The following is a 7,103-nucleotide window of genomic DNA, read 5'->3' as shown; positions in this document are numbered from 1 at the left end:
ATCAATTTTTTTGACCAAAATCACACACCGGTGGTAAGATCATTTTGATTTGAACAATACACCAACCCAATATCATGGCAATTGGTCCAGCGGTATTTGACTTTAAGTTGTTTACACACACACACGCACACACACACGGACACACAGACAGACACTTTGCCATGCCTATAGCACTACTGAACCTTATCAGTTCAGTTGTGCTAAAAATTGACGGTGAGCCGCTGCACTACACATTACCCAGCCTCACCGCTGATGGCTCACTTCCTTTCCGTCCACTTACTACACATATAAAACTTGCAAACATCATGTTGATTTGACAAATAGCCAATTTGTCTTACCTTTATTTTAGTTGCTGAACATGATAAAAGTCACACATTAGAAGATAAACCAACAACCAAACTTAGAATAAAAGTGAACAATAATTCATACAAATATCAATCATTTTAATGATAAACGTTCAGTAGATACTTTCATAGACTTTCCGGTTAAGCTTCTCATCACAAATATCTTATTTCTCTCTCCATATTTTATTCTCTCGAATTTGTACCCAGAAATGGCAAAGATGTACGAGAAGAAAGGTGTTCAGAGAATATTGAGCGTATATAAGTGTATCATATATACACATGTTATTGGCATGTTGCAACGTTGTCAGGAATCGGCCGACTTGCATCAATTCTACGCGTTTGTCTTAGCATGGTACCCAGCCACACAGCCAATAGATATTACTTTGACTCGATGGCGTCCCTATGTCTGAAATAGACAATGATATAGGAAATGAAGAGTACTTGAAAATATATCTTTGGGGAGGGGTTACTTGAAAAAAGTGCTTGTTAGATAAAGGGGAATATGATAAATAGTTGGGGTTGGAAATTGATCAATCTTGAACCAATAATGAAAAATGTGTAGGGGAGGGCTGGAAAATCTTCATCTTTTGTGGTGTTTGTTTTACTTCAAATTGGATTGTTTTACATGTATTTCATTTCATTGTGTTCCATTCCATTCCGTTTCGTTTCGTTTCATTTCGTTTCGTTTCGTTTCTATCCGCTAAATAGTATAAGCCATGCCTCCACCAATGCGCAGTATCAAAATAACGATATTTAGAGGCAAGAACTAAGTTTATGTCCACTGGGATTTAAAAATAAACGCTGACCTCCTGTATTATTTTGATTCCCTGGAAACTGTTCAGCGTGTTTACAATTTGAGAAAAATTATAATCTCATTGCATAACGAATGATAAACCTACGCTATTTTTATTGTTTTTCTATAATAATAATAATAATATGCAATTAAACTACACTTACCCTTGTCTGGCAATGAGGTGGAACTGTCTGCGTCATTACAACCATGTTTCAGATGTCCTGGCGGGACTATTCCAATTTCTATGGATTTTGAAGAAAATACAAACACGACATTAGCTTCATTCACTCAAGCCAGGGTACATATAGCAAATTTCACAACACCGTTCAGCTTTTTCGTTTGATACAACCACGTAGAAACCAATAAGAGACGAGTATACTACACTTTTAAAGGCCAATTCCACAATGTCGCACAAGCTCACAATGAACAAAGATCATTCGTTTAGGGCAAAACCTCCTTCCCCTACACCTACAATAACGTTCACAAATGTTACATCACACGTTTATATGTATGATATAAACCATGATAAAAACTGCAGCGGTCACATGACTGCAATCTATGCAATGTAAAAACTTGATGGTAAACATTAAGTTCCAACATTATGTTCCTGTTGACTGAGGTGCTGGTAAACACGTCAAAATACTACCATAAACACAACACTGTATCTCACATTATAAATTTTTATCACCTTATCAACACCCCAGTAGTAAATACAAAAGGTGTTATCATTTAAGGAGTGAAAGTTTTTAAAACTTGGTGAGAAGTGCATTGACGCCAGACCCTCTCCCTCCCTAAACGAACGAAGTTTGCAAGTTTAGCTTTGTGTGATACTGTGCGATCGTCCCTAAGTACCAGGATTGAATGAGAGTGATTAGTACAGTTTCTTGCTACATTTTGTCAAATGAACAACACATGCCACTGAAAATGATATTTTACGCATCCTTCAATTCCTCGGGTGTTTGATAATAAGAAAAAACATTGGCGCCCGAATGTCTGCATGGAGTTGTAATACATTTAAATAGTTTATTTCACTTAGACTAAATGTACCTAAAAAGAGTATAATCTTGCTATTGAAGTGTGGCATATGCAGTTCTTGTTTTTTTTCTGTGTGGTTGTATCAAACAGAAAAGCTGAAGGGTGTTGTGAAATTCGCTGTATTTCAGCTGAAGCAGCGAAATACCTCCTGTAAGTAATTGTAAAATTACGTCAACAGCCATATAAAACCCAGCTTGTGACCCTTTAATAGATAAAACTGTTTAACTTTTAATTCGGTTTTTAATGTTACTAATGTGAATTTGACAGCTGAATTCGCGTATTTACCTTCTTGGTGACTTTAATATAGACTTAATGAATAATAGAAATTGCTACTGTAAATGTCTTACCGACCTAACAGCAGATCACCAGCTTAGACAACTAATTAATGATCCCACTAGGACAACTGAACACTTACAGACACTTATTGATCATATCTTTAATTACATCAGGGACGTGTGATAAGGTATCGTCTTCTGGTGTTATGTCGATTGGTATTAGTGATCATGACCTTATCTATTGTGTCCACAAAGGTCATGTACCTATAAAACCACCTCCTAAAATTATCCACACAAGAGTGGAAAAAGTTTGATAATGGGCTTTCAAACAAGAACTCATATACTTTCCACGGTGTGTATTAGAAGTGTTTGACCACATAGATGACTTCTGGGAAAGTTTTAAGAGCATAACATGTAATATTTTTGATAAGCATGTCCCGAAATAACTAGTGGTAATGCTATGCCTTGGGTCACTGATGAAATCAGAACACTGATTTATCAGCGAGACTACTTCCAAAAAAGCAGGTAGAGAAATTCATATATGCTCAGAGAGAAATACAAATACTAGAGAAATCAGGTGAATGTATCTATAAGAAATTCCAAAAGAGAACACTATGATGGATTGATTCCAGAAAACCTCCATAAACCCGACATGTTATGGCAAACACTTAAACAGATTATTCCACAAAGTCAATGTAAAGATATGCATGACCTGTACATTGATAACAAGATCGTAAATGAATCTAAATGTATTATATTCTGTATTTAATGAATTCTTTAGTGTCATAGGTGCAAAACTAGCTTGCAAATTGTCCTCAGTAAACCTTAGTAACACCTGTCAACCAAATGATGTCGAACAGGTAGTCCACTCGCTTTTGAAAAGATATGTGCAGCTGACGTTGAAAGGGAACTCAACATAATACTTTCTATCAAGAAAGCTGGAGGGATTGATTGCATACCCAGTAGGTTTTGCAAACTCGCTGCCTCCGAGATTGCTCGTCCCTTAAAATATCTATTCAACTTTTACTGTCCAAGTGGAAATAGGGGAAAGTTTCTTCTATCTTCAAGTATGGTGGTAACACAAACCCGTCAAATTACAGACCTATTACAGTTCTGCCTCGAAAAGTGTGTACGCAAGCAACTCTATAAACATATCCAAACACATGATCTATTAAACCAGTACCAGTCAGGCTTAAGACTTGAACACTGAACAAGCGAGTATATGTCTTAAACAACAATGAAAATGGGCTTTTAGCCGGGATTGTATTTCTTGATCTAAAGAAATTGTTCGACACTGTCGATGCCAATATACTTTTATATAAGGTATCTAAAATTGGTGTCAATGATGTGGCCCTAATTTGATTTAAGGATTATATCACAACAAGAAAGCAGAGTGACTGTCTAGATGGAGCACCAAATGAGTCACTCCCACTTGAATATGGTGTACCTCAAGGGTCCATACTTGGCCCTTTACTCTTTTTTGTTTTTATAGACAGGTTGCTGAGTGTTGTTTCTGAATGTAAAGTAGTTTTATGTGCTGATAAGACATCGCTTTCCTATGCAAGTAAGGATGTCAGTGAAATTCAGCGGACATTAAACACTTTCCTAGGTAGTGTCAACACATGGCTGTCTGATAATAGACTTACTTTAAATGTAAGCAAAACTAGAAGTATTATGCTACTAGGTACGTCCAAACGTCTGGATCTATGTGCATCTAAAGTCCTTGACATACAGATAGCAGACCAAATGGTAGGACATGTCCAGGCTTTCGAATACCTTGGTGCCTGGATTGATTAAACTTAAATTGGGAAACGCCCATAACTAAGATCTGTAGCAAAATATCGCAAAGGCTGGATGTGCTTAGGAGGGTAAGACCATATCTTACATTTGATTTTACAAAGATGCTTTATAATGCGATGGTACTGCCACTGTTTGACTACACTGCAATAGTATGATCAAACAGTGGTACGACTTTGCTCGCCTGACTTCAGAGGCTCCAAAATATAGCAGCCAGGATACTCTTTCAGTGTGGGCCTAGGACACGCTCTTTTACTGATATATTAGCGAGCATAAATTAGTTGTCATGTAATTGAACGTTTTGCTTTTCAAAAGGCGTGCGTTTATTTTAAATTTCTTCATAAAAAGGACGATATGACAAGCAACCGACGGTCGCTTTATCGAGGGCGGAAGAAAGCCCGAAGGTCTAGCATGAGACGGGGTACGGGCGTCATGTTGGCGTACACTTTTAACTGGGAATCTCAGAGCTTACCTTTACCCAACTGCTTCCCGACCGGCTTAGATTCCTTTTCGTCGGAACTTCCGGCATGGCAAAGAACAAGAATAACAACAAGGACAGCTACTGCATACTCCAACTTACAAAATTTCATCTTTACGATCGGTCAAGCTTGATGATCTGAAATCAAATCAAATAAATTTTGTTACTTAACCGGCATTACCTTTGACGAATAATTTGCATCAAATTCGCTTACAATTATTATTATTATTGTTGTTGTTGTTGTTGTTGTTGTTGTTGTTGTTGTTGTTGTTGTTGTTGTTGGTGGTGGTGGTGGTGGTGATAATGATAACGATGTGGTTGTTGCTGTTGTTGTTATTGTTGAGCAGTTTTTCCTTCATTATTTTAAAGGGGCATAAGCTAGGTTTGTGTGGTTTTGGGGATGGGGACATTTTCGATGCATAAAAAACTACCAGTATTATTCTACGGTCTTCTACTTACTGAAGTATATTTTACCATCACTTGCTATATTGTCAGATCTGAACCCTTGTATCAAAGTTTGAAACATAAAAGGTTCGATTATAAACTTTATTTGAAACATAGAGAAAACAAATATTAGAAATCCGGAAAATCGCGAGAATAAAATTGATTATTCATCCTGTAACCTGTGCTATAAGCTTACAACTTGAGCTAGTCCTCACTATACATGGGATCAATAAATACAAAAATACTTACCAGGTGTGCCAAATGCCGTGTTATGGTTCAGTCGGTGGGTGGATTGTGTTGCCGTATCTGAGACTCTGTACTTATATTATACTCGCATACAAATACCGCGTGAGATCAAAGTGAATTCATTATCCCATTGTACCCTAAGTTTAAACCACAGGAAATAACAAAGTGTTTTTTGTGTACGGAAAGCCAGGTAGAACTGAAAAATAAGTCGTTCAATATCCTTATTTTGAGAACCATTTCCTAAAGGTTAATTAGTTAATTAGTACGAAGAGACATTGATAACGTGCTGAGTTTCCAACGATGATTTCACATTTGAATGAAAACAGAAAACGTGTGATTAAAAAGATTGAAATACTTTTATGTCCTCAGTCATTCTCAGGTTTTAGTATCATTTCCTATAAAAATGATTAGCACAACGGAATGTTTATAAAATTGTCAGTCTCACACGATTACATGAATTTAGCCTTTAGAAACTCATAAATGAAATGTCAAACAGAAACCTACACGATATAAGCCTTACTTAGGGAGTCTTCAGTAATTACAAGGGGATGAGAAAGAACATTGGGAATTGAGACTCAATCCATTGCCTAAAATGTAAATCCATCTTTCTGAAATTGGTCTTTCCTCAATTTCGTATCTCTAAACTATGAAATATTATTGAAACATAGCTTAAAATGATATCAGTCAATGTATCAATGCATTAGATCCCACAGCTGCCACCGCATTAATAATTCTAAAGGTGTTGGTTGTTTCCCATAACTACCACCAATTGACGGTGAATATATGTGTAAAAACACTTTATTAAGTAATACTCTGTTTGGATCTAACTGGCATAACTAAATGCCAGAACTCTAAGACACTAGATAGGTGCACTACTGACATTATCAAAACAATGATTAACATTGCTGCTTTACGCAAAATCTCACCACACTGTTTCCCCTTCACAACCGTGAGACATACCCCTCTCCTAACACCACAACTAACAATTGATTCACTGGAAGGTCGTCAGGAGCAATTTGACTTATGTGTCCTGCTATATTGCAGTACAACAGTGGCAATATGTGGCGACAGTAGTGGCAGCAATCGGGTGTCGAAAATCACAAAATAATGCCAAGTTAGATAATACAGTGTGGTCAAGTACAATGTGACCTTCCCCTAGTACAATTTTTCTAAAATATGACCCTCTCCTAGAAATGATTTGTAAGACATTAACTACACCCATTCTCCCGGGCCTCCCTATCTGTATTACTAATGTCTACCTTACCAACACACTCTACCAGTATATCACAAAAGTACATCATCAGTGATAACCTTTAGGAAAACGTCATACCACTAATTGCCATGGTGAGAGTGAAATTATTAACTTTTTAATGAGTTTTTGTCTTTTGTCACGCATATATGCAGTTCAATTTCCTAAAAAGCAATTCGTGTAGTATAGTGTTGTTTAAAGAATATCGTGACCGAATTATTTAAATTTAGATAGAAATCAGAGTTTTTGTTTCGTGCAGACATTATGACGCCCTCTAAATCATTTTGGACCCATCTTGACCTATGACACTTGCATTTGGCTTATTGTTTCCCGAATGATATGTAATTTACCGGAAAGGATTGATTTTGATGAAAGTTCGCATTATAAATCATTTATTTAGTAGTTGTTCTTTCCAATTTGCTGTTTCAATTTACTACTGATG

At 36.6% G+C, this 7,103-nt stretch overlaps 1 long non-coding RNA gene across 1 annotated transcript; it reads right to left on the bottom strand.

Moving 5' to 3' along the window:
• Nucleotides 1-473: 473 nt before the first annotated feature.
• Nucleotides 474-5,466, bottom strand: LOC144441514 (uncharacterized). Its single transcript, XR_013481248.1, has 4 exons — nt 5,416-5,466; nt 4,717-4,860; nt 1,302-1,379; nt 474-750 (listed from the first exon to the last, which is right to left on the bottom strand). It is a non-coding gene; the product is annotated as an uncharacterized LOC144441514 (long non-coding RNA).
• Nucleotides 5,467-7,103: the final 1,637 nt, after the last annotated feature.

The sequence above is a fragment of the Glandiceps talaboti genome, chromosome 10, assembly GCF_964340395.1.
Source record: "Glandiceps talaboti chromosome 10, keGlaTala1.1, whole genome shotgun sequence".
In the NCBI taxonomy this organism is placed as follows: Eukaryota; Metazoa; Hemichordata; class Enteropneusta; family Spengelidae; genus Glandiceps; species Glandiceps talaboti.
This window is presented reverse-complemented; position numbering and strand designations above follow the sequence as displayed.